Source organism: Bufo gargarizans, chromosome 7 (genome assembly GCF_014858855.1).
Source record: "Bufo gargarizans isolate SCDJY-AF-19 chromosome 7, ASM1485885v1, whole genome shotgun sequence".
Taxonomy (NCBI): domain Eukaryota; kingdom Metazoa; phylum Chordata; class Amphibia; order Anura; family Bufonidae; genus Bufo; species Bufo gargarizans.
In genome coordinates, this window is record NC_058086.1 from 163,026,547 (window position 1) to 163,053,990 (window position 27,444).

Below are 27,444 nucleotides of genomic sequence, written 5' to 3' on the forward strand. Positions count from 1 at the left end.
TTCGAAGAGTTTTCTTTATTTTCATGACTAAGAAAATTGTAGATTCACACTGAAGGCATCAAAACTATGAATTAACACATGTGGAATTATATACATAACAAAAAAAGTGTGAAACAACTGAAAATATGTCATATTCTAGGTTCTTCAAAGTAGCCACCTTTTGCTTTGATTACTGCTTTGCACACTCTTGGCATTCTCTTGATGAGCTTCAAGAGGTAGTCACCTGAAATTGTCTTCCAACAGTCTTGAAGGAGTTCCCAGAGATGCTTAGCACTTGCTGGCCCTTTTGCCTTCACTCTGCGGTCCAGCTCACCCCAAACCATCTCGATTGGGCTCAGGTCCGGTGACTGTGGAGGCCAGGTCATCTGGCGCAGCACCCCATCACTCTCCTTCATGGTCAAATAGCCCTTACACAGCCTGGAGGTGTGTTTGGGGTCATTGTCCTGTTGAAAAATAAATGATGGTCCAACTAAACGCAAACCGGATGGAATAGCATGCCGCTGCAAGATGCTGTGGTAGCCATGCTGGTTCAGTAAGCCTTCAATTTTGAATAAATCCCCAACAGTGTCACCAGCAAAGCACCCCCACACCATCACACCTCCTCCTCCATGCTTCACGGTGGGAACCAGGCATGTAGAGTCCATCTGTTCACCTTTTCTGCGTCTCACAGATTTCCACTGGTCTAATGTCCATTCCTTGTGTTCTTTAGCCCAAACAAGTCTCTTCTGCTTGTTGCCTGTCCTTAGCAGTGGTTTCCTAGCAGATATTCTACCATGAAGGCCTGATTCACACAGTCTCCTCTTAACAGTTGTTCTAGAGATGTGTCTGCTGCTAGAACTCTGTGTGGCATTGACCTGGTCTCTAATCTGAGCTGCTGTTAACCTTCGATTTCTGAGGCTGGTGACTCGGATGAACTTATCCTCCGCAGCAGAGGTGACTCTTGGTCTTCCTTTCCTGGGGCGGTCCGCATGTGAGCCAGTTTCTTTGTAGCGCTCTTGGGGACATTTTCAAAGTTTTCCCAATTTTTCGGACTGACTGACCTTCATTTCTTAAAGTAATGATGGCCACTCGTTTTTCTTTACTTAGCTGCTTTCTTCTTGCCATAATACAAATTCTAACAATCTATTCAGCAGGACTATCAGCTGTGTATCCACCTGACTTCTCCACAACGCAACTAATGGTCCCAACCCCATTTATAAGGCAAGAAATCCCACTTATTAAACCTGACAGGGCACACCTGTGAAGTAAAAACCATTTCAGGTGAATACCTCTTGAAGTTCATCAAGAGAATGCCAAGGGTGTGCAAAGCAGTAATCAAAGCAAAAGGTGGCTACTTTTAAGAACCTACAATATGACATATTTTCAGTTGTTTCACACTTTTTTGTTATATATATAATTCCACATGTGTTAATTCATAGTTTTGATGCCTTCAGTGTGAATCTAAAATTTTCATAGTCATGAAAATAAATAAAACTCTTTGAATGAGAAGGTGTGTCCAAACTTTTGGTCTGTACTGTACATGGCATTGCTACAAATAAGGGATGTATTATATGCGTCCTGCCGGCAATTTAGAGAAACCTTACCAAGTAAGGCTAAAACACTCTCGCTCCCGGCGGTAGAGCTCTGTCCTGATGGGGTTATACCGAACCTAAGAGAATTAGTAGCCCACCTGTCACTGATTGGCCTCTCTTCCTTTCATATAGCCCACCTCATCCAGTTTTTTAAAAAGCATCTGAAAGACTACACCGAACTACACCACTTTTGAAAGGTTGGCTCTACAAATTAAGGACCCTAAAGGTAAAATCTTTAGACTATATACTCTCCTTATGAGTCCCCGAAATCCTAAGATACTTCCCTGCGTTCTGGCATGGGGAAAAATAACTAAATATCACGTTTAACCCACAAGACATAAAATGGGCCTTGAGGAATACTGTTAAAGTCTCCAGATGTGTAAAATTGCAAGAAAGCAGTTACAAAGTGTTAACTAGGTGGTACTACACACCATCAAGACTCTGTAAGATGTTCCCAGGCTGTAGCCCAGAATGCTGGAGATGTACCAGTGGAGTAGGGTCTCATAGCCATATTTGGTAGTCATGCCCTAAAATACAGCCGTACTGGCAACTAATTTGCAAAATAGTCTCATCGCTTAGCAAGGCCACAGTCCTTGCATCGCCAAAAACTTGCATATTTGGTATATTATCTGATGTTAAATGTACTTCATATACTCGTTCACTGTGTAATATACTGTTAGCCGCAGCAAAGCTCATAATAGCAACAAATTGGAAATCTCTAAAGCCCCCAGCTCTGTCTCAATGGTTGAACAAATGCGATCAATTATATCGGTTAGAACAGTTAGCCCATTGGGAAACTCGGTCTATAGACCAATTCGAAAAAATATGGAGTCCGTGGAGACAATTTAGATAGTTTTCGGACAGTTAATGTTCAAACACCAGAGCGTGGATGTGTTCAGAGACATTCACCATACTGCCTCCTCAGTTCTCATATATTTTATCAATAGAAGAAGAAAGGTACTAACCCTCTGGCAAACATGAGACAGCTCAAATAAGTTGAGCCCCTGAACCAGTAGATGGAAGAAACCACAACCTCAGCTCCAGTGGTACACATGGTATTATTCTAGGATAGCCTGTTACCAGATCATAACCACCGTATACAGTCAGCTTCATAAATATTGGGACATCAACATAATTCTAACATTTTTGGCTCTATGCATGGATTTGAAATAAAACGAACAAGATGTGCTGTAACTACAGACTGTCAGCTTTAATTTGAGGTTATTTACATCCAAATCAGGTGAACGGTGTAGGAATTACAACAGTTTGCATATGTGCCTCCTACTTGTTAAGGGACCAAAAGTAATGGGACATAATAATCATAACTCAAACTTTCACTTTTTAATACTTGGTTGCAAATCCTTTGCAGTCAATCACAGCCTGAAGTCTGGAACGCATAGACATCACCAGACGCTGGGTTTCATCCCTGGTAATGCTCTGCCAGGCCTCTACTGCAACTGAAGACAGTTCCTGCTTGTTCTTGGGGCATTTTCCCTTCAGTTTAGTCTTCAGCAAGTGAAATGAATGCTCAATCGGATTCGGGTCAGGTGATTGACTTGGCCATTGCATAACATTCCACTTCTTTCCCTTAAAAAACTCTTTGGTTGCTTTTGCAGTATGCTTTGGGTCATTGTCCATCTGCACTGTGAAGCGCCGTCCAATGAGTTCTGAAGCATTTGGCTGAATATGAGCAGATAATATCGCCCGAAACACTTCAGAATTCATCCTGCTGCTTTTGTCAGCAGTCACATCATCAATAAATACAAGAGAACCAGTTCCATTGGCAGCCATACATACCCACGCCATGACACTATAACCACCATGCTTCACTGATGAGGGGGTATGCTTAGGATCATGAGCAGTTCCTTTCCTTCTCCATACTCTTCTATTCCCATCAGGGCCTGCGTCATAACCCGGCATCCCCGGGCAAGTGCCGGGGCCCAATGCTCCTGGGGGGGCCCACTGAGCTGCTATGAGCACTTCCATCAATACAGATGGGAGCTCTCACTGCTGTCACTTCACTTACGCAGTACCCCTTTGGTGGGGCCCTCTGAGCTGCAGAGACTCAGACACGCCCCCTCTACACAGGACACACGCTGCCTGAGGAGAGAGACCGAGGGCTGGAGCTGGAGCTGAAGACAGTCTGTGAGTGAGTCTGCAGTCTGCACTGTGAATGTCTCTTGTCTGTGGGACAGAAGGGGGGGTCTCTTCGATCGGCTGCTGCTTCATTCTATTTAGTTGTGTTACTGTTTCATTAAGCAGTTTGCCCCCATGACACCTGCCCCCCCCCCCCACATCTGCCCCCCCCCCCCCCACACACATATCCTGTCCTATCTCATCCTCATGGGGCCCCTGCTGTCTCCTTTCCTCCCTCATGTATCCAGAGCTCCTGTTTCACCCTCCTATCTCCTGTTGCTGCCCTGCACAGACCTCCTGCCACTACTTGTATGAATCCCCCTCAGAGCCCCTTCCCCCTACTTGCTGTGTCCACCCCTCCTGTCCACCCAGGGCCCCTGTCTCACTCCTCTGCCTCTCATTATGGTGGCATCTGAACAGCATTCACCATAAGGACCTTCTAACGTCACAGGGTCATGTGACTGTGCCCCCCACCCCGTACTGTGCCCACTTATACCCTGCATTGTGCCCTCTTACCACACCCTGTGCAGTGCCCATAGTCATTCCCTGTACTGTGCCCTCTTATACCCTTTTATCCGGTCACTGTATGGTGGTTTTATCATTGTATGGCGGTGTTATCACTATATGGCGGTGGTATCCAATAACTGCATGGCCATAACTGTATCCCCTTCCCTGCCCACGCCATCCTTTTTTAGACCTGGCATGAGCGGGAAAAGATACAGATTGCGGTGCTAAGGACCTTTGTGCCACAATCTGTGTCAGAAATACGCCTAAGTCTAGTTTCACACTAGCGTTCGGCTGTCCGCTCGTGAGCTCCGTTTGAAGGGGCTCACGAGCGGACCCGAACGCTTCCGTCCAGCCCTGATGCAGTCTGAATGGATGCGGATCCGCTCAGACTGCTTCAGTCTGGCGGCGTTCAGCCTCCGCTCCGCTCAGCAGGCGGACACCTGAACGCTGCTTGCAGCATTCGGGTGTCCGCCTGGCCGTGCGGAGGCGAGCGGATCCGTCCAGACTTACAATGTAAGTCAATAGGGACGGATCCGTTTGAAGATGCCACAATATGGCTCAATCTTCAAGCGGATCCGTCCCCCATTGACTTTCAATGTAAAAGTCTGGACGGATCTTGCCAATTTAATGCAGACGGATCCGTTCTGAACGGAGCCTCCGTCTGCATTAATATGATCGGATCCGTTCAGAACGGATCCGATCGAACGCTAGTGTGAAAGTAGCCTAAGGCTACTTTCACACCTGCGTTTAGGTGCGGATTCGTCTGGTATCTGCACAGACGGATCCGCACCTATAATGCAAACGCTTACATCCGTTCAGAACGTATACGTTTGCATGATAATGCAAACGGATCCGTTTAGACTTTACATTGAAAGTCAATGGGGGACGGATCCGTTTGAAAATTGAGCCATATTGTGTCAACTTCAAACGGATCCGTCCCCATTGACTTACATTGTAAGTCTGGATGGATCCGCGCGCCTCCGCACGGCCAGGCGGACACCCGAACGCTGCAAGCAGCGTTCAGGTGTCCGCCTGCTGAGCGGAGCGGAGGACAGACTGTGCCAGACTGATGCATTCTGAGCGGATCCGCATCCACTCAGAATGCATTAGGGCTGGACGAATCCGTTCGGGGCCGCTTGTGAGAGCCTTCAAACGGAACTCACAAGCGGAGCCCCGAACGCAAGTGTGAAAGTAGCCTAACAGACGTATTTCTATGTAATAAATGACCCCCTAATTGTATTATTATTTGGGGGTAGGGCTAATATCTTTATATTATATGGATTCTAGTGTATTATATTGTGCACTGTATTTCCCAGTAGAAAATGATCCTTGGGAAGCACAGTCCTCACCCCTGACCACCAGGACCAGTTAGCGCTCTGTCAGTACATGGCGGCCTCCCCTCTCCGCCACGCTGCTCCGCTGTGTACTGGGGCTTATTCTGACACTAGGGCTAGGTTCACATCCCATTTGTGCCATCCATTTAATGTATACCAAAAATGTATGTGTTACCAGATGCCTCAGACTGATGCCGTACAGTGGCGTCCGGTCACCATACAGTTCCATTGTAAAAAACCATATACGTTAACGTATGCATTTTTTACTTGACTCTGCAGGATACAAAAACGTGGAGCGCTGCACATTTGTATACATCAAACCGATAGGAAAAACGTGATGTGAACACACATTGGGGAGGAGGGGGGCGTACTAAAATTTGCTGTGGGGCCCAGTCAGTTCCAGCTACATCACTGCACATCTCCTTCTCTGCTCCAGGCCTGGCTCACTGCTGCAGTGGGCCGGAGGAGAGAAAGAGCGCAGGGAGCTGCGGTTAGTGAATGACAGGACCGCCAGCTCCCCTGCAATGATAGGTATGTGAGGGGGCCACTGGGGGGTCATTCATCATACTGTGAGGGCCCCTTACACAGTATAATGACTCCCAGTGCCCCCCATTTAGTATAACGATCCCCATTGACCCTCCATTTAGCATAATGACCACCAGAGCCCCCATTAAATATAATAACCCCTCGTGCCCCCTCCATACAGTATAACCCCCAGTGTGGTGGCGACTGGGGGTCATTATTCTGCATGGAGTGTCGCTGTGGGGTCATTATACTGTGAGGGCCCTTTACATAGTATAATGACCCTCAGTGTCCCCCATTTAGTATAATGACCCCCAGAGCCCCCTCCATACAGTATTCCCCCAGTGTGGGGGCTACTGGGGGTCATTATTCTGAATGGGGGCGACTGGGGGTTATTATTCTGAATGCAGGGCCACAGGTGGTCATAATACAGGGGGGGGGGGAATTGGGGGTTCATTATACTGTGTGAAGGGCCACTAGTAGTCATTATACTGTGTGAAGGGCCACTAGTAGTCATTATACTGTGTGAAGGGCCACTAGTAGTCATTATACTGTATAGGGGTCACTGGGGGTCATTATACCATGTGGGAGCCACAGGGGGACATGTCAATGTAAAAAAATGCCTCACGGGGGCCCACTGGGATTTATCGCCCAAGGGCCCACATGAACCTGGAGCCGGCCCTGATTCCCATCACTCTGGTACAAGTTGATCTTGGTATTATCTGTCTATAGGATGTTGTTCCAGAACTGTGAAGGCTTTTTTAGATGTCGTTTGGCAAACTCTAATCTGGCCTTTCTGTTTTGAGGCTCACCAATGGTTTACATCTGGTGGTGAACCCTCTGTATTCACTCTGGTGAAGTCTTCTCTTGATTGTTGACTTTGACACACATACACCTACCTCCTGGAGAGTGTTCTTGATCTGGCCAACTGTTGTAAGGGGGGTTTTCTTCACCAGATAAATAATTCTTCGGTCATCCACCACAGTTGTTTCCCGTGGTCTTCAGGGTCTTTTGGTGTTGCTAAGCTCACCGGTGCGTTCCTTCTCTTTAAGAATGTTCCAAACAGTTGTTTTGGCCACATGTTTTTGCTAGCTCTCTGATGGGTTTGTTGTGTTTTTTTCAGCCTAATTATGGCTTGCTTCACTGATAGTGACAGCTCTTTGGATCTCATCTTGAGAGTTGACAGCAACAGATTCCAAATGCAAATAGCACATTTGAAATGAACTCTGGACCTTTTATCTGCTCATTGAAATTGGGATAATGAGGGAATAACACACACCCGCCCATGGGACAGCTGAGAAGCCAATTGTCCCATTACTTTTGGTCCCTTAACAAGTGGGAGGCACATATGCAAACTGTTGTAATTCCTACACCGTTCACCTGATTTGGATGTAAATACCCTCAAATTAAAGCTGACAGTCTGCAGTTAAAGCACATCTTGTTCGTTTCATTTCAAATCTATTGTGGTGGTGTATAGAGCCAAAAATGTTACAATTGTGTCAGTGTCCCAATATTTATGGACCTGACTGTATATCCTTTAAATCCCTTCTCCCTCTTCCCCTCGGTCTCTCCTTCCCCCACATCCTCATTGTATGTTATATAAGTTTAATTTTCTTTAAGTTTAGAATTTTGATCTACTTGTATGGTCATACCAGTAGCTAAGACTTTTGTGGAAAATGCAGAGATGGTGAACATGACTTGCCTAAAAGCGAGCTGCAATCCATGATTCTTGATCGCCTGATATAACGCCTTTATGTGTAATCTACATCTGTATCTCTAGAAGTCTTACCTTTACATGTAACAGTTATACAGTTATGACTATTTAATTGTAAAATCAATAAAAATTATTTTAAAACAACAAAAAGTATGAGGAAATCCATCCTGGGTCTGTTTTGAGTCTCTTTTTGAACGAACTTCTAGCCCTAAGCTCCATTTCCTCACTATATCCCCAACTATTTGCCCTTTAATCCTAATATAAAATACTCAAAAGAAACAATTATGCTAAACTGAGATATATCTACATATATATTAATAATATTAGTTTTATCCAAATAAGCTATTTAAAGCGGTTCTGCACTTTGTTTAAACTGATGATCTATCCTCTGGATAGATCATCAGCAACTGATCGGTGGGGGTCCGACACCCGGGACCCCCGCCGATCAGCAGTTTGAGAAGGCAGTGGCGCTCCAGCTTAGACCCTCCCGGGTCAGTTGATCCAAGTCGTGATGTCACTCGGCCAGCGTTAAACAGTGAGAAGGCCGCGGTGCTGCTGGAGCGCCGCTGCCTTCTCAAACAGCTGATCGGCGGGGATCCCAGGTGTCGGACCCCCACCGATCAGCTTCACTTCATCATCTATATCCCCTGATGAACCTGTCCTCTATTCTGACAGGTGAAACGCGTTGGAATGGTATGCTTGGAAAATATTGATTTTGTCTGGGAGGGAAAGTTATTGCCAGGGTAAGCCACCGATAAGTGGTGCCGTTCCTTTTTGGGGTGATTCCTCCACTTTTAGGCAGGGTGTGATAGTCCAAGTAGGGGTTCATCTCCCACCACCCAGCCAAAAGCTTATATCCTATAAGATGGAAAAGTGACACGTGGAACGTGGAGTACCAGTGATAAAGATCCCTGTATTCTAAACCTTTGGAACCACCATATTCCACAGTGTCGACTCAACGATCAAGTGAACGACGGCAAGGTGAAAATTGAAAACAGGGTGATCCACAAAGACGTCATTTTCTCTTTAACTCTAGAGCGAGGAGCCATCACATAATTCTGGACTCAACCAGCATAATTCTGGACTCAAATGTAGCATTAATATTGGAATTTGCAATCCATATACGGTATGCAGTCTTCCCTTCCAATATGATATCCCAGACTGTTCCTGCAGTGAATTTATGATATTCATATCCATTATTTTTATGGGATTTATTTGAAGAATTAAATATAAAAGTTACGTTTTAAGTAGGTTCATTTTTTCAGCGATAAGAATTGGATATATATATCTACATGTATCTAACTGCACCTGTGAAATAGTAAAGTGAGGAATCTAAAAATGTTTTCTGTGAAACTCTGTAGAGACGTGGCTGAAAGAAGGTGTCATGGCGGCCTTATCTCCTAATGTAGACGTTGAGGAAAGTCTACATCACAGGAGATGTCGCTGGATGTAACAGGTATGTGCCGCTGTATTCTACTGTATATTTTGTCGCGATGTATGTAATGTCCATCCACATATCTGTTTCACGGTAGGGTTGGGGGGTGGATTGAGAATATGACCCATCCTGCCGCATCCTGGCCCCAGACTTCAGGTCACACTGTGCGTGTTCTGAAATCTGGGGCCTCACACCCATCTACTACATTATCTGTATTATCTGTCCTCAGAGAGTTATCACCTCCTTCAGGTCAGCCGCGCTCTGAATGGTCAAGCAGGAAGACTTCTCGCCGCTTTCCACCATTCAGCCTGCAGACACAGATCGCTCTGCCGGCCTGTGTGGGCGGAACCTGCAGCCCGGTAATCTGCATAGGCTCCACCCACACAGTGCTGCAGGGCGATCTGTGCCTGCAGGGGAGAGAAGTATGTGAGCTTTAGGAACAGGACAAGGTTTTTTTTGTTTTATAATACAGAGGAATCACAGAGGTCTTTATTACTATGGAGGGGGCGCAGAGGTCTTTATTACTATAGAGGGGGCGCAGAGGTCTTTATTACTATGGAGGGGGCACAGAGGTCTTTATTACTATGGAGGGGGCGCAGAGGTCTTTATTACTATGGAGGGGGCGCAGATGTCTTTATTACTATGGAGGGGGCGCAGAAGTCTTTATTACTATGGAGGGGGCGCAGAAGTCTTTATTACTATGGAGGGGGCACAGAGGTCTTTATTACTATGGAGGGGGCACAGAGGTCTTTATTACTATGGAGGGGGCACAGAGGTCTTTATTACTATAGAGGGGGCACAGAGGTCTTTATTACTATGGAGGGGGCACAGAGGACTTTATTACTATGGAGGGGGCGCGGAGGTCTTTATTACTATGGAGGGGGCACGGAGGTCTTTATTACTATGGAGGGGGCACGGAGGTCTTTATTACTATGGAGGGGGCACAGAGGTCTTTATTACTATTTATTACTATGGAGGGGGCACAGAGGACTTTATTACTATGGAGGGGGCACGGAGGTCTTTATTACTATGGAGGGGGCACAGAGGTCTTTATTACTATTTATTACTATGGAGGGGGCACAGAGGACTTTATTACTATGGAGGGGGCACAGAGTATCAGTGGTTTTCACAGACCTGAAGTCATAGGCCCCTTTCACATACGCGTTTCTCTTTTCCGTTATTGAGATCTTGCAGAGGATTATAGTCAATGGGGACGGAGCGGCAATCCGGGGGCACACGTGAACTAGCGGCAGGACGGAACAGCCTACTGGACTCCCCTGCCGCTAGTGTGAAACTAGCCTAAAAGATAATACAACCGGATCCGTTTATAACGGATGCAGCCGGTTGTATTATCAATAACGGATGCGTTTTTGCTGAGCCCTGCTGGATCCAGCAAAAATGCAAGTGTGAAAGTAGTATTCACTGGGTGTGTTTGGTTTGGTAGAGCTTGCTTCCATTGTCTGTCAGTGTTAAAACAAGAATGTGCGAACAAACACATTAAAGAGGAGCTGTCCCCTCTCCTTACATGTCCTTTATATTCCACCAGAAGGACACGGAATCTCACCCTGCATTGGTTAATACAGTGTCACCAGGCAGGGTGGGTGCCGGCAAAATGAGCGCCGGTTTGCCTGCACGTGTAGCGTGCAGAACCGCTCGGTTCTCTCTTTAGCTACAGTAGAACAGTGCCTATCTTTTAATAGCTCCTGATGAGGGGTTTGTAACATGAACGCATGAAACGTGTTGAGCTAGACGGGCAACTGGGCCGCGATAGATAGCAGATATTAAGAAGCAGTGATTTAGCTGCTCCCTTCCCCAGTGTCTACCATAAGCCATCTCCAAAGGCGTTTCAGAGAATTTGGCAGTACATCTAACCGGCCTCACAACCGCAGACCACGTGTAACCACACCAGCCCAGGACCTCCACATCCAGCATGTTCACCTCCATGATCATCTGAGACCAGCCACCCGGACAGCTGCAGCAACCATCGGTTTGCACAACCAAAGAATTTCTGCACAAACTGTCAGAAACCGTCTCGGGGAAGCTCATCTGCATGCTCGTCGTCCTCATCGGGGTCTGGACCTGACTGCAGTTCGTCGTCGTAACTGACTTGAGTGGGCAAATGCTCACATTCGATGGTGTCTGGCACGTTGGAGAGGCGTTCTGTTCACGGATGAGTCCCGGTTTTCACTGTTCAGGGCAGATGGCAGACAGCGTGTGTGGCGTCGTGTGGGTGAGCGGTTTGCTGACGTCAACGTTGTGGATCGAGTGGCCCCTGGTGGCGGTGGGGTTATGGTATGGGCAGGTGTATGTTATGGACAACGAACACAGGAGCATTTTATTGATGGCATTTTGAATGCACAGAGATACCGTGACGAGATCCTGAGGCCCATTGTTGTGCCATTCATCCACGACCATCACCTCATGTTGCAGCATGATAATGCACGGCCCCATATTGCAAGGATCTGTACACAATTCCTGGAACCTGAAAACATCCCAGTTCTTGCATGGCCAGCATACTCACCGGACATGGCACACATTGAGCTGTTTGGGTTGCTCTGGATCGTCGTATACGACAGCGTGTTTCAGTTCCTGCCAATATTCTGCAACTTCGCACAGCTATTGAAGAGGAGTGGACCAACATTCCACAGGCCACATTCAACAACCTGATCAACTCTATGCGACGGAGATGTGTTGCACTACGTGAGGCAAATGGTGGCCACACCAGGTACTGACTGGTTTTCTGCCCCCCCCCCCCCAGTAAGGCAAAACTGTGCCTTTTATTGTGGGCAGTCTAAGGCACACCTGTGCAATATTCATGCTGTCTAATCAGCACCTTGATATGCCACACCTGTGAGGTGGGATGGATTATCTCGGCAAAGGAGAAGTGCTCACTAACACAGATTTAGACAGATTTGTGAGCAATATTTGAGAGTAATGGGTCTGTTGTGTATGAAGAAAACGTTTCAATCTTTGAGTTCAGCTCATGCAAAATGGGAGAAAACGAAAATTGTTGCGTTTACATTTTTGCTCAGTGTATATGGCCGCCTTTAGTTTGGCTGACTGCTGAATTCGCTATATGTCTGCTCGCTCTGAACTTATGCTTGCTTCCCCATGCTGCAGGAATTCCGCCTGCCCCGAGCTTGGCTTTTGTACGACGATACATCCATCTTCACCCTGCTCACAAGTCAGCTGTTGCCATCGGACACTTTCCGGGACGAGACGAACCTGGGGATTCCCTCCAGGAACGTCCATACTTCTATGAGGGGGTTTCAAAATGAAGAGTGGATAATCTCCGCCATCTAGCGCTAAGTCCAATCTGTTATCAACCCAGTGAATCTGCTGGCTGCCGTAATGGCAAACCTGACAGAAATCAGTACAAGTGGTCCCTGAAGTTACAATATTAATTGGCTCCAGGAAAACCATTGTATGTTGAAACCATTGTAAGTTGAGTTATTGGTTCCAAAACCCAAAATGTCCTCCAAGATGAGAGAAAATTAATATTTAAGAAAAATAAGCGGATAACTAAGATAGATTAAACAAGTCCTTACATATAACAGTCAGGAATAGCTGATAACAACAACTAATACAGCGATTTTACGAGAGAAGTGGCCTTGATTGTTTGGATCCAAGTCTGAGACATTGTATGTTGAGTCTGGTTTCAACTTACGATGAGTCAGAAAAGACCATTGTATGTGGAAAATACTGTATCCTGAGGCCATTGTATCTTGAGGGATAACTGTATAGGCAACTGCATAGCTATAGATCTTTTCATCAACATTAGCCGTTGGGGTATGTTCCCACAACAGATTTTGCAGATGCAGGATCCGACGCTTATTCCGCAGCAAAAAGCGCAGCCGTTTCTGCCACATTTTTATTAATTTTTTTAAACCTGTTTTTATCGTCTTTTGACAAATACCTGCCACTTTGAATGCTGCTTACGTCCTCGCGGTTTACCCCCAATTGCATGGAGCTAAATCGTGAATGGACATCAATCCTGGCTTCCAGCAGCATCTGTCCAGACACCACGGCAAGCAGGGACATGCCCCTGCTTGGATTGGTGGCAACTGCCGCTGCATTTAACAGCAGCGGAGCCTCCCATGAAAAATAATGAGAGGAGGACACCACAAAGTCGCCACCTGAATTTTGGCACGGAATCTTTTGGTGGCAAAAGACGCTGTGTGAATAAGGCTTTACGGACAAATTTGGTGTGTATATTTAAAGGGACGTTACCATCAAAATGATTTTTATCACGTATCACCAGCCTATATACAGTCATGTGAAAAAATTAGGACACCCTTTGAAAGCATGTGGTTTTTTGTAACATTTTTAATAAAAGGTTATTTCATCTCCGTTTCAACAATACAGAGAGATTAAAGTAATCCGACTAAACAAAGAAAACTGAAGAAAAGTATTTTCAAGATCTTCTGTAAATGTCATTCTACAAAAATGCCTATTCTAACTGAGGAAAAAGATAGGACACCCTTGCCCCTAATAGCGAGTGTTACCTCCTTTGGCTGAAATAACTGCAGTGAGACGGTTCTTGTAGCCATCTACCAGTCTTCGACATCGGTCTGAGGAAATTTTACCCCACTCCTCAATGCAGAACTTTTTCAGCTGTGAGATGTTTGAGGGGTTTCTTGCACGTACAGCCCTTTTCAAGTCACCCCACAGCATCTCAATGGGATTCAAATCTGGACTTTGACTTGGCCATTCCAGGACTCTCCATTTCTTCTTTTTCAGCCAATCTTTGGTTGATTTACTAGTATGTTTTGGGTCATTGTCATGTTGCATGGTCCAGTTCCGCTTCAGCTTTAATTTTCTAACTGATGGTCTCACATGTTCTTCAAGCACCTTCTGATACACAGTAGAATTCATCGTGGATTCTATGATGGTGAGCTGACCAGGTCCTGCTGCAGCAAAGCAGCCCCAAACCATGACACTTCCACCTCCATGCTTCACAGTTGGTATGAGGTTCTTTTCTTGGAATGCTGTGTTTGGTTTACGCCAAACATGTCCTCTGCTGTTGTGTCCAAATAATTCAATTTTGGACTCATCTGTCCAAAGAACATTATTCCAGAAGTCCTGGTCTTTGTCAACTTTATCTCTGGCAAATGTCAGTCTGGCCTCGATGTTTCTCTTGGAAAGCAAAGGTTTCCTCCTTGCACACCTCCCATGCAAGTTAAACTTGTACAGTCTCTTTCTGATTGTAGAGGCATGTACTTCTACATCAACAGTAGCCAGAGCCTGCTGTAGTTCTCGAGATGACACTTTAGGGTTTTTGGAGACCTCTTTTAGCATCTTGCGGTCTGCTCTTGGGGTGAACTTGCTGGGGCGACCAGTCCTGGGCATGTTGGCAGTTGTTTTGAAAGCCCTCCACTTGTAGACTATCTTCCGGACAGTGGAATGGCTGATTTCAAAATCTTTTGAGATCTTTTTAAATCCCTTCCCAGACTCATAGGCTGCTACAATCTTTTTTCTGAAGTCCTCTGACAGCTCTTTTGCTCTCACCATGGTGCTCACTCTCACTTCAACAGTCAGGAGCACACCAAACTAAATGTCTGAGGTTTAAATAGGGCAAGCCTCATTCAACATGCAGAGTAACGATCTACTAATTATGTGCACCTGGTGTGATATACCTGTGTGAGATCTGAGCCAATTTAAGAGGGAATACATGTGAGGGTGTCCTATCTTTTTCCTCAGTTAGAATAGGCATTTTTGTAGAATGACATTTACAGAAGATCTTGAAAATACTTTTCTTCAGTTTTCTTTGTTTAGTTGGATTACTTTAATCTCTCTGTATTGTTGAAACGGAGATGAAATAACCTTTTATTAAAAATGTTACAAAAAACCACATGCTTTCAAAGGGTGTCCTAATTTTTTCACATGACTGTATGACTATTCTATTTTTATTTTTTGTTTTGTTTTCTGAATATAATTATTCTACTTCCTCCCTGGCTCATAACTTCCTCCTAAGTTTGAACTTTTAACACAGTAAACAGCCTCCCTTGACTCGACTTTCTATTCACTGCGACTAGAGAGGGAAGGGGGATGAGTGACTCAATTAGAACATCACACAGCACACTAATAAATGCAAGAGAGCAATGGAACAGTCACACTGTCATCCTTATTCTACTTATCTACTATTATAGTAGCGGATAACTTATTTCCCTCACAGCAGCATTAAACTAATAAAACACATACCCCTTTCTGATGTATGTCCCTTAAAAAAATGACTCAGAATGGTGTAAAATAATAGAATAGGTAATAACTCACTAATCTACTGTCAGTCTCATTCCAACATTTTCCAGGTCCCTGCCAGTGTCTATTTCCTGGTCCCTCTCAAAAAGGAAATGTAATAATGCAGCCAATTAGCTGGGGATCGGTCCTGTGTTGGGAGGCATCAAGTAGTAGAGACTGGTGGAGGGACAGAAAAACATTAGGACGGGAGTGGTGGGGATTGATGAGGTGAGTATTATGAATTGTATTATTTTTTACCCTTCAGAGCCATTTTTAATACAATTTAATTGGCCAAACATGCTTTTTTACCCCACTCTCTGATGTTTACCTAGTGTGTTATCTGTTCATTTATTACAATAGGATTTTTATAATAAATCTGGAGAATCCTATGCACAGATGATTTACAGTGAATTCTGAGATCCGGGAATAAGGTACGCTTACACAGGCTAGGTGAATTTAAAAAGTTTATGAAGTGTAATTAAATACAAGAAAGGTTGGCCTGTGTTCACTGGGTAGGCTGCTCTCGGCAGTCCTGGCGGGATCTATACTCTTGTCAACCGTCCTTGCAGCCAACAGCTGACACCCAGTCAGGGTAGGATACGAGCATGGGAGTCTTCTGACATCCTTCCTCATGGATATTCCGTAGGGGCTTAGAACGGTTTGTCCTATGTATCAAGTTTAAACCTCTTAGCCCCTCCTCCTCAGGGTGTTCCATGAGGTAACCACTCAGGAATGTACCTTTTCACGTTTACTCAGAAAATACCGGGCACCACCAAAAATGCAAATGGATGCAGTCTGCAAGAGGGCTTATACCATAGTACTAACAAACAAAAACAGACACACACATCAGATGCACCCTTCACAGCACAATGAGGGTCTTGTATATCCTGAGTAACTACATTCAATGAATATCACTACATTAAAAGGCTAATAATTAAAGGTAATAATAAAAAAAAAATGAAGGGAAATAATCAATAAGAATAACTAACTCTCTGGAAATCAGAGACAGTCCCTGCAAACTAGGGACAGATGGCAACTATGTACTTGCACTTCTACCAGCCGGAATAAGAATTCATATAAGACAGCAGGAGTAGACGTAGATTGCAATATCATGTGAACCGATTGCTTTGTGAATGAGAGATGCTGAAATGGCGACCTTCTCTTTCCCCTTTAATGACCTTGATTGTGTCCCCATTGGTGGCCCATATTGTAGAACATAAAACCCAGCTGCTCATCTGGCTTCTACTGATATCTGCTCAGGAAATGGATTATGTTTCTGAGTAAAATGAACATGTCTTATGTCAGGAAGCTCACTATTTCGGTATCATAAAAAGCAGCTCTGTTGACTGTGTCTTACTGGCATGTGAATAATGAAAATTTAGCTTAAAGAGGTTTTCTGGGAGAAGAATATTGATCATCTATCCTAAGGACGAAGCGTTTTTCTATTTCTGGGAGAGATTTGGAAAAAACAGCAATACTGCCACAGAGTTTTTACGGTGTTCATTTTTCGGTATTATAAATAACATAATATCTTTATTCTCTGGGTCAGTACGATTACAGTGATACCAAATACATATAGGATTTTTTACGTTTTACTACTTTTGTGCAATAAAATCCTAATTTTCTTTTTAAAGGAAAAAAAAATTATTTTTGCATCGCCACTTCCCAAGACCCATAACTTTTTTATTTTTCTTTCTATGGAGTTGTGTGAGGGCTTGATTTTTGCAGGACGACTTGCAGTTTTTATTGGTATCATTTGGGAGTAAATTACATTTTTTAACCGCTTGTTATTAAGTTTATTCAGTGGCAACTAAGAATAAATTATCAATTCTGTCACTTTTCTTAAATTTTTTTTTTTAACCAGCTCCCGACCGCCTAACGCAGGAATGCGTCCTGCGGGTGGCCGGGTTATTCCTCCTGGATGCATCGGCGTGTCATCTTGCGAGATGCGAGATTTCCTGTGAACGCCCGCTCACAGGAGCGCGCGTTTACAGGATCGCGAGTTAAGCAAGTCGAACTACAGTCTGCCAGCGGCGATCATTCGCTGGCAGTCTGTAGATGCGATTTTTTTTAACCCCAAAAAGGTATATTAGAAGCTGTTTTGTTAACAGCGTCTAATATACCTGCTACCTGGTCCTCTGGTGGTCCATTTTGCTTGGATCGACCACCAGAGGACACAGGCAGCTCTGTAAGTAGCACCAAGCACCACATTACACTACACCCCCCCCCCGTCACTTATTAACCCCTGATCATCCCATATAGACTCCCTGATCACCCCCCTGTCATTGATCATCCCCCTGTAAGGCTCCATTCAGACGTCCGTATGTGTCTTGCGGATCTACCGATCCGCAAAACACAGACACCACAGATCCGCAAAACACGGACACCGGCAATGTGCTTTCCGCATTTTGCGGATCCGCACATTGCCAGAACTATATAGAAAATGCCTTTTCTTGTCCGCAATTGCGGACAAGAATAGGACATGTTCTATAGGCTCTACAAAAAACGCAGTGTTCGCCCGATCAGGCCTGATCTTGTGCGCACACTTGCGTTCAGTCCGCCCCACCGCAGTGACAGATTTTTTTTTTCTGATCACTGCAAGAACACCGTAAAATCGCTGCGGCGCTATAAAAAGATCACTTTTGAGGGGCATGGCGAGTTCATAGAAATTTTTTTGTTTTTTGTTTTTTCTTACAAAGTCTCATATTCCACTAACTTGTGACAAAAAATAAAATCTCACATGAACTCACCATACCCCTCACGGAATCCAAATGCGTAAAATTTTTTAGACATTTATATTCCAGACTTCTTCTCACGCTTTAGGGCCCCTAAAATGCCAGGGCAGTATAAATACCCCACATGTGACCCCATTTTGGAAAGAAGACACCCCAAGGTATTTTGTGAGGGGCATGGCGAGTTCATGTAAAATTTTATTTTTTGTCACAAGTTAGTTGGAATATGAGACTTTGCAAGAGAGAAAAAAATAAAAAATCATTTTCCGCTAACTTGTGCCAAAAAATAAAAATATTCTAGGAACTCGCCATGCCCCTCACGGAATACCTTGGGGTGTCTTCTTTCCAAAATGGGGTCACTTGTGGGGTATTTATACTGCCCTGGTATTTTAGGGGCACTAAAGCGTGAGAAGTAGTTTGGAATCCAAATGCGTAAAAAATGCCCTGTGAAATCCTAAAAGTACTCATTGGAATTTGGCCCCCTTTGCGCACCTAGGTTGCAAAAAAGTGTCACACGTGGTATCGCCGTACTCAGAGGAAGTAGGACAGTGTGTTTTGGGGTGTATTTTTACATATACCCATACTGTGTGTGAGAAATATCTCTGTAAATGACAACTTTTTTAATTTTTTTATACAAAGTTGTCAATTTACAGAGATATTTCTCTCACCCAGCATGGGTATATGTAAAAATACACCCCAAAACACATTGCCCTACTTCTCCTGAGTACGGCGATACCACATGTGTGACACTTTTTTGCAGCCTAGGTGTGTAAAGGGGCCGAAAGTCCAACGAGTACCTTTAGGCCTTACAGGGTTGCTCACAATTTAGCCCTGCCCAAAATGCCAGGGCAGTACAAACACCCCACAAATAACCCCATTTCGGAAAGTAGAAACCCCAAGGTATTCGCTGAGGGGCATATTGAGTCCATGAAAGATTGAACTTTTTGTCACAAGTTAGCGAAAAGGGAGACTATGTGAGAAAAAAAAAATCTATTTCCGCTAACTTGTGCCCAAAAAAAAAAACTTCTATGAACTCGCCATGCCCCTCACGGAATACCTTCCAAAATGGGGTCACATGTGGGGTATTTATACTGCCCTGGCATTTTAGGGGCCCTAAAGTGTAAGAAGAAGTCTGGAATCCAAATGCCTAAAAATGCCCTCCTAAAAGGTACTCATTGGAATTTGGGCCCATTTGCGCACCTAGGCTGCATAAAAGTGTCACACATGTGGTATCGCCGTACTCAGGAGAAGTAGGGCAATGGGTTTTGGGGTGTATTTTTACATTTACCCATGCTGGGTGAGAGAAATATCTCTGTAAAATGACAACTTTGTATAAAAAAATTGGAAAAGTTGTCTTTTACAGAGATATTTATCTCACCCAGCATGGGTATATGTAAAAATACACCCCAAAACACATTGCCCTACTTCTCCTGAGTACAGCGATACCACATGTGTGACACTTTTTTGCAGCCTAGGTGCACAAAGGGGCCCAAATTCCAATGAGTACTTTTAGGATTTCACAAGGCATTCCAAACTACTTCTCACACTTTAGGGCCCCTAAAATGCAATGGCAGTATAAATACCCCACAAGTAACCCCATTTTAGAAAGAAGACACCCCAAGGTATTCCGTGAGGGGTATGGTGAGTTCATGTAAAATTTTATTTTTTGTCACAAGTTAGTGGAATATGAGAAATCATTTTCCGCTAACTTGTGACAAAAAATAAAAAGTTCCATGAACTTACTATGCCCATCAGCGAATACCTTAGGGTGTCTACTTTCCGAAATTGGGTCATTTGTGGGTGTTTCTACTGTCTGGGCATTGTAGAACCTCAGGAAACATGACAGGTGCTCAGAAAGTCAAAGTGCATAAATTCACATTTTTGCCCCATAGTTTGTAAACACTATCGGCCAGATATATCATTAGGCAAAGTCACTTTTGTGGAGTGGAAAAGTCGCAAAAAAGTCCCAAAGGCTAAAACTGCACACAAATTTGCGACTTTTTTCTGCTCTGCACTATGCTCGCCAGTTTTCTGAAAGTGGGCGTGTTTTCTTATGTAAATGAATCTGTAGACAGATTTACTATTGGGACTTTTTTTAAAAGTCGCAAAAAAGTCGCAACTTCACTCCAGTGAGGACCATGCTTATACTATGAGACTTTTTAATAGAGCATGCGACTTTTTCATAAAAACGTGCGACTTTTGTAAAGCTGCTTACTGACGGATAAACTGCTACCGTCAAACCACATTTATTACAGTCTTAAAGGGGCGATCATAAATCTGACTTGGCTAAAACTGACTTTAGCCATATGTGAAAGTGGAGTGAGCTGTCAGAGTCGTGATAAATCTGGCCCTATAACTTTTACCCAAACCAATAAATATATACTTATTGCATTTTTTTTATCAAATACATGTAGAACAATACATTTTTAGAAAATTTTAAATAGTAATGTAGTTTTATTTGAAAAACTTTACAACAGAAAGTGAAAAATGATTTTTTTTTGAAAAATTTCGGTCAATTTTGATTAATATAAAAAAAAGTAAAAATGTCAGCAGCAATGAAATACCACCAAATGAAAGCTTTATTAGTGAGAAGAAAAGGAGGTAAAATTAATTTGGGTGGTAAGTTGTATGACCGAGCAATAAACCGTGAAAGTGGTCTTGTAATTAAGGGGGTTTAAGCTAGGGGAGCTGAGGTGGTTAAAGGCATTCACTGTAGGGAATAATTTTTCATATTTATGTAGTGTGGGTTATTACGGATGCGGAAATATAGAGGGAATTTTTTTCATTGAAAAGCTTATTTTCAATGAAAAAAAAGCCTTTTTTTTACTGGAATTTTTTTATTTAATGTGTTTGTTTTTTAAACTTTTTTGAAATATAATCTTTATTAAGATTTTACATAAAATAATGGACATATTTGTACATGTATATAGCAAGATATTTTTGCATCAGAGACAGAAAGGCTCAGACATGAGATTTAATCACCTTACTGAGCCAAATAGTACAGTGCAGTACACATAAAGTTTTTTTTTAAACTTTTTTACCACTTAATAGTGATTGCTTTTAAAATACAATGCACTATCCCTAAAGTGCATTGCATTTTAATGTCAGTTCTATACTGACATTGACCAGCAGGCTGCGCCAGAGAATCACAGCCTGCTGGACACTACTCAAGGCTGGCTTGGGGCCTATACCGTACGCAACCCCCCCCCCCAAAAAAAAAATACGCTTGCGCCCAAATAAATGTGTGTGGGGGGGGGGGGGGGCAAGCTGCAGCACCCCTGGGGGGGGGAGGGGACTAGGGTCACATAAGCTGTGCTGTGGACCCCAGACACCCGGTCAGGGTGATGCAACAGTCAAACTTATTTTTTATTTTTTTCCCCCCTAAACCTTCCCTGAACATCCCTACCTAACCTAACCTTTCCCTAACCTGTCCCTAAAGTATCTTTTAGTGCCAGATGGCACTGTGGAGGGCCAGAAGGGGGGGGCGCTGGGCACAGATGGGGGTGCTGTGTCAGGAGATCCAATGCAGGCTGCTCTCTCTCCTCGCTCCCGGACGCAGAATGGAGGAGGAGAGGAGAGCTGGGGGGAGCTAACCCCCCGCCCGCCCGTGCAGCCAATAGGAAGAGATCCTGTGAGGTGATGTCACCATCACCTCACAGGATCTAAGGATGGTGATTGGTGGTGTATTATCACACCACCGATCGCCATCCTATTTCGGGTTATCGGGTCGACCCCCTCGGCATTGTCACAGAGGGCCTGCCGAATGATTTCAGCAGCCACTCTGTTCCGATCACTGGCGCGCCGTGCGGCGGTGATCGTAAATACACATGATGTACCGGTACGTCATGGGTCCTTAAGTACCAGCCGGCTGGCTTTGCCGAACAGCCGGCTGTCAGTCACAGGAGAAGGGGCAGCTGCCCCCTTGACTTCAAGCCTGACTGAAAAAATAGCGCAGACGGAGGATAAAAGATAGTTTTTCCATACTTCTGCCTCATCAGAATGCAGTAAGAAAAACATCATTAGAAACTCGCTGCCGGCTACTTGAAGGTACTGCTGGCAGTTTGGAATGGCTTTTGCCGCTGACAGGTTCCCTTTAAGGCTGGGTTTACACCTGAGCGTTTTACAGCGCGTTCCTACGCGCTGTAAAACGCTCAACAGGCAAGAACCAATGCTTCCCTATGGGCATGGTTCTCACCTGAGCGTTTTACAGCACGTAGGAACGCGCTGTAAAACGCCCTACGCCCCAAGAAGTACAGGAGCTTCCTTGGGGCATATTGTCGCGTGTTCCCGCCCATAGACTTCAGCGGGAATGCACGACAATGGGCGTTTCTTGTTTGCTAATTTAAAAACGTGCGTACGTACGTGCCGCTTTGTGTGTAAAAGGTATTTTACTACTGTGTGAAACGAGCTCTCTCCTGTTGATAAATGGCCAGCCTCTGTACTCACTTTTATGAATGCACTGCAGCAAGCTTCCTGAATTAAGTGGGAGGAGCGTTACTAAGTGACGCAATTCACGCGCCGACCGGCCAGCTCGCTGCAGTGCATTCATAAAAGTGAGTACAGAGGCTGGCCATTTTATCAACAGGAGACAGCTCATTTCAGACAGTAGTAAAATACTTTTTACACAAAGCCAGTTATGTGCGCAGTTTAGGACACATGAGGGGACACATAGGGCCATGAGGGGGACCAGCATAAGATGCTATATGTGTGTCTTATGGTGGCCCTATGTGTCATAGCACACATCCCCTATAACAGTGCCATCCACAGATCCACCCCATAACAGCGTCATCCACAGGTCCCCCATAACACTGTCCTCCACAGATCCCCCATAACACTGTCCTCCACAGATCCCCCATAACAGTGTCCTCCACAGATCCCCCATAACGGTGTCCTCCAAAGATCCACAGATGCCCCATAACACTGTCCTCCACAGATGCCCCATAACACTGTCCTCCACAGATGCCCCATAACACTGTCCTCCACAGATGCCCCATAACACTGTCCTCCACAGATGCCCCATAACACTGTCCTCCACAGATGCCCCATAACACTGTCCTCCACAGATGCCCCATAACACTGTCCTCCACAGATGCCCCATAACACTGTCCTCCACAGATGCCCCATAACACTGTCCTCCACAGATGCCCTATAACACTGTCCTCCACAGATGCCCCATAACACTGTCCTCCACAGATGCCCCATAACACTGTCCTCCACAGATGCCCCATAACACTGTCCTCCACAGATGCCCCATAACGGTGTCCTCCACAGATTCCCCATAACGGTGTCCTCCACAGATCCCCCATAGCGGTGTCCTCCACAGATCCCCCATAGCGGTGTCCTCCACAGATCCCCCATAACGGTGTCCTCCACAGATCCCCCATAACGGTGTCCTCCACAGATCCCCCATAACGGTGTCCTCCACAGATCCCCCATAACGGTGTCCTCCACAGATCCCCCATAACTGTGTCCTCCACAGATCCCCCATAACGGTGTCCTCCACAGATCCCCCATAACAGTGTACTCCACAGATCTCAGAGTTTTTCATTGAATGCCTCTGTTGTCAATCTCACAAACGCACGTATTACGAGCGTTTCCTAAATACAAAACGCCTCAAAAACGCCTGTAAAATGCACATACCGAATACGCTCAGGTGTGAACCAAGCCTAAAGATTGAACTAGAAACATTTAACTCCTTAATAACTAGGTCTGTTTAGGCCTTCATGATAGGCTTTTTTTATTTTTTGCCTCTGCATATCAGCAGCCATAAATTTATGATTTGTTTTTTTAAATAGATATGACTATATGAGTCCTTGTTTTATGTATGAGAAATTTATTTTTTTCTATTCATTTTTGGGGGTACATGTACAGTAAATGTTATATACCGTAATTTTTTGTGGTATGAATATAGAAGAAAAATAACTTTCAGCATTTTTTTTACCATTCAAGTTTTAATCTTCAGTTTATTGTCTATGGTCATAAGGATACCTAACAATTGTAGTAATTCGGCTGCTGTTCTGGCAACACCTACTTCCCTGTAAAGGGGTCTTCACCCTCTGATCGGTATGCCAGGAAACCTGGAGGCTGGATCAAAGAAGAGAGTCCCCTTGGATCATGTCCCGGTCATGGACCGCAGCGATCAAAGGATTGATAGCCAGGATCGGAGCTTGAGGATCTGCACTGCCTGCCAACAAAAAACAATGGGTATTGGTTTAAAAGTTAAACACAAAAGTGTATGTTTGGTAAAGTACAACATAAAAATATAAAGCTGAAGCTCTCCGATACAACAAAGGGATAATAAATTCAGTCATTCTGTACTACTCATCAGTTTGCAAAACTGCTTCCACATAGTTTAAACATATTGGAAGTCAGCACATGGGAAAACTGAGCGCTAGCAAAAAAAAATGCAGTTTAATAAAGTGTCATGGAAGAAAGCGCTATTTGTAAGAAATTACAACCCCACTTAGTACGTATGCTGGTAGTGCAATAATGTAATGCCAGTCAGCGTTAGCATTCCCTTGAGATGCCCATCAAAGTGTAATGGCTAAATTCTGTTGTAACAGAAAAATCTGGGATCTAGGGCTATATGCATGCTTCCCTGTCAGAGGCATAGCGTGGGTTGCCAGCACCCGGGGCAAGCCATGTATTGTGCCCCCCCAACCCGTGGACACGCCCCTTTTTACAGATAATGTAGTAGGTGTCACCTGCAGTCCTATGTAACACCACAGATAACACAGTGATAACTCTGAGTACAGATAATGTAGTAGATGGGTGTGAGCCCCCAGAATTCAGAACACGCACAGTGTGACCTGAAGTCTGGGGCCAGGATGCGGCAGGGTGGGCCATATTCTCAATCCACCCCCCCAATCCTACCGTGAAACAGATATGTGGATGGACATTACATACATCGCTACACAATATACAGTAGAATACAGCACCACATACCTCATCCATTCAGTGACATCTCCAGTGATGTAGACTTTCCTCAACGTCTTCATTCGGAGATTAGACCGCCATGACACCTTCTTTCAGCCACGTCTCTACAGAGTTTCACAGAAAACATTTTTAGATTCGTCACTTTACTATCATCCTCCCCTCCTGGTGCCTCAACACTGTCATCCTGCTGCCCCCCAATACTGTGGTAGAGCCAGACAGATGGGAGTGTAAGAGGCAGCCCTGATCATCCAGCAACATTTCCAACACATATATATATATATATAGCAGACTGTCATGTTTCCCTCCAGCCACCAGAGGCCACTGTGGCTGAGTAGGACAGTGAGAGGAGTTGTTTCCAGAGGACAAGGAGTTAAGTGTTTTCCCGGGCTGAGCAGAGAGCCTGGGCTGAAGGTGTCTGAGTACACAGGAAGAAGGACGCTGTGCACTGAGAGGGAGATCCACAGGGAAGATTAGAGTGATTTCTCCCTGCCTGCTGTGACACAGTATCTGGGACATTAGAGTGTGTTTGCTCTCTGACTGAGCTGATGTGTCCTGGTGTAGAAGAGAGACTGCTGTAGTGTGAGGCACTTACCAGAGGAACTGTGAGTGAATTCCAGGCCCTGCCTGATTACACGAGCTGCTGATTATCTCTAACCAGAGTTACAGAGACTACAAAGAGAGGCCAGAGCTGAGCCACGCTGAAGCAAGCAAGCAAGCAAGCAACCAGATCGGGACCCAGACTGTACCTGCCTGCATGTGCCGGACACCGAACTGTGAGTGCACTGATGCTAACCTGAGCTAGGGCATAGTGGAATAGGATTTAGTTTAGTGCACCGTAGAGGTGCACCCCGGGTAGCGGGGACAGATAGGACTACCTAGAAGAGAGTAGCCTGCTATTGTCTGTACTTGTGTTTGTGATTCATTTGTGTTCTTTATGCAAATTTCCATTATCTTTATTGTGAATTCTCAAGCTGTTCATATTGTAAATCTGCTTCTCCGGCAGTTAGAGTTCTCTTTTAATAAAGCCGGTTTCTACTTCAGCCTCCTTGTCTGCTGCACTGTACTTGAGTCCTGCTCTACGGTCTCTTCCTCTGCTGACCGTTACAAGTGGCGCTGCGAGCAGGGTACAGTCACAGAGATGGAGGCGGCTGAAGGCAATGTGCATGATGTTAATGTGAGTAGGAGGGCCCTTCCTATTGGCACGTTGTTCAACTTGCTACCCAAATTTGATGGCCAGAACATGACACTGTCAGACTGGGTGACAAGGTTACAGAGTGCTGTTAGGATTTACAATGTCAGCCCAGAACTACAAGTAGAAATTGCTTTGGCCGCTCTCGAGGGTGAGGCCCGAAGAAATGTTCTCCTACAACCAGAAGCCACGCGCAATACATTGCAAGAGATGGTGAGATTCCTGGAAGAAATATATGGGGAAACAGCCAGTGCAGGGCACCTCCGGGCGAAGTTTTTTTACCGGATACAACGGGAAGACGAAGGTGTCTCTCAGTACGCTACAGCCCTACAGGAAGTGTTGGCCGAGGTACAAAAAAAAGAGGCAGATGGGGTTACTGGCATGGGACCCATAGACCGGATACTGCGGGAACAATTTATTCTGGGGCTCTACAGCAATCCCCTGAAACAGGCTCTGCGGGAACGAGTCAGAGTAGACCCTACCCTAACCTTTCGACAAATTTTGGCAGAGGCCGTGACGCGAAACAAAGAAGACGGCTATGCTTCTGGAGTAATACGGACCCAGACCGTTACACCCCCCGGGGTTACAAGAAATGAGGAAGCCCTGGTCAGAGTGGTACAAGACTTGCAGAGCTCCCTGAGTGCCATGCACGAAAAGTTGACACACCTGGAGAAACGGATAGAGTCGCGCCATACTACTGAGGCTGCCTATCCAGCCCGACAACAAACCTATCAGGCGACTCCGTGGGTTCCTACACCCGAATGCCCTTATGCTAGTTTACCATACCATCAAGCCCCTCATTACCCTTCAGTGGGGCCATCCAGCCAAGCTCTGAGGGCACCTCCCACTCGCAGGCAAAAAGTGGGCCGTCAAGGGGCACAGTGTTGGCGGTGTGGAGATCTAGGACATTTCGCCAGAAAGTGTCGGAATAATCCAGCTGGACGCCAAGAGCCGCCGTTAAACTACCGACCCCTGCAGTAGTGGGGCGTACTGCAGGGGAGGTGGAGAGCCAAGTTACCCAGCAAAGCTCCGAACACCTGGTCGCAGGGTGCCCCACTATACGAGCTGAGTTCGAAGGTGTTCCTGTCGACTGCTTAGTGGATACTGGGTCTCAGGTGACAACTATGCCCG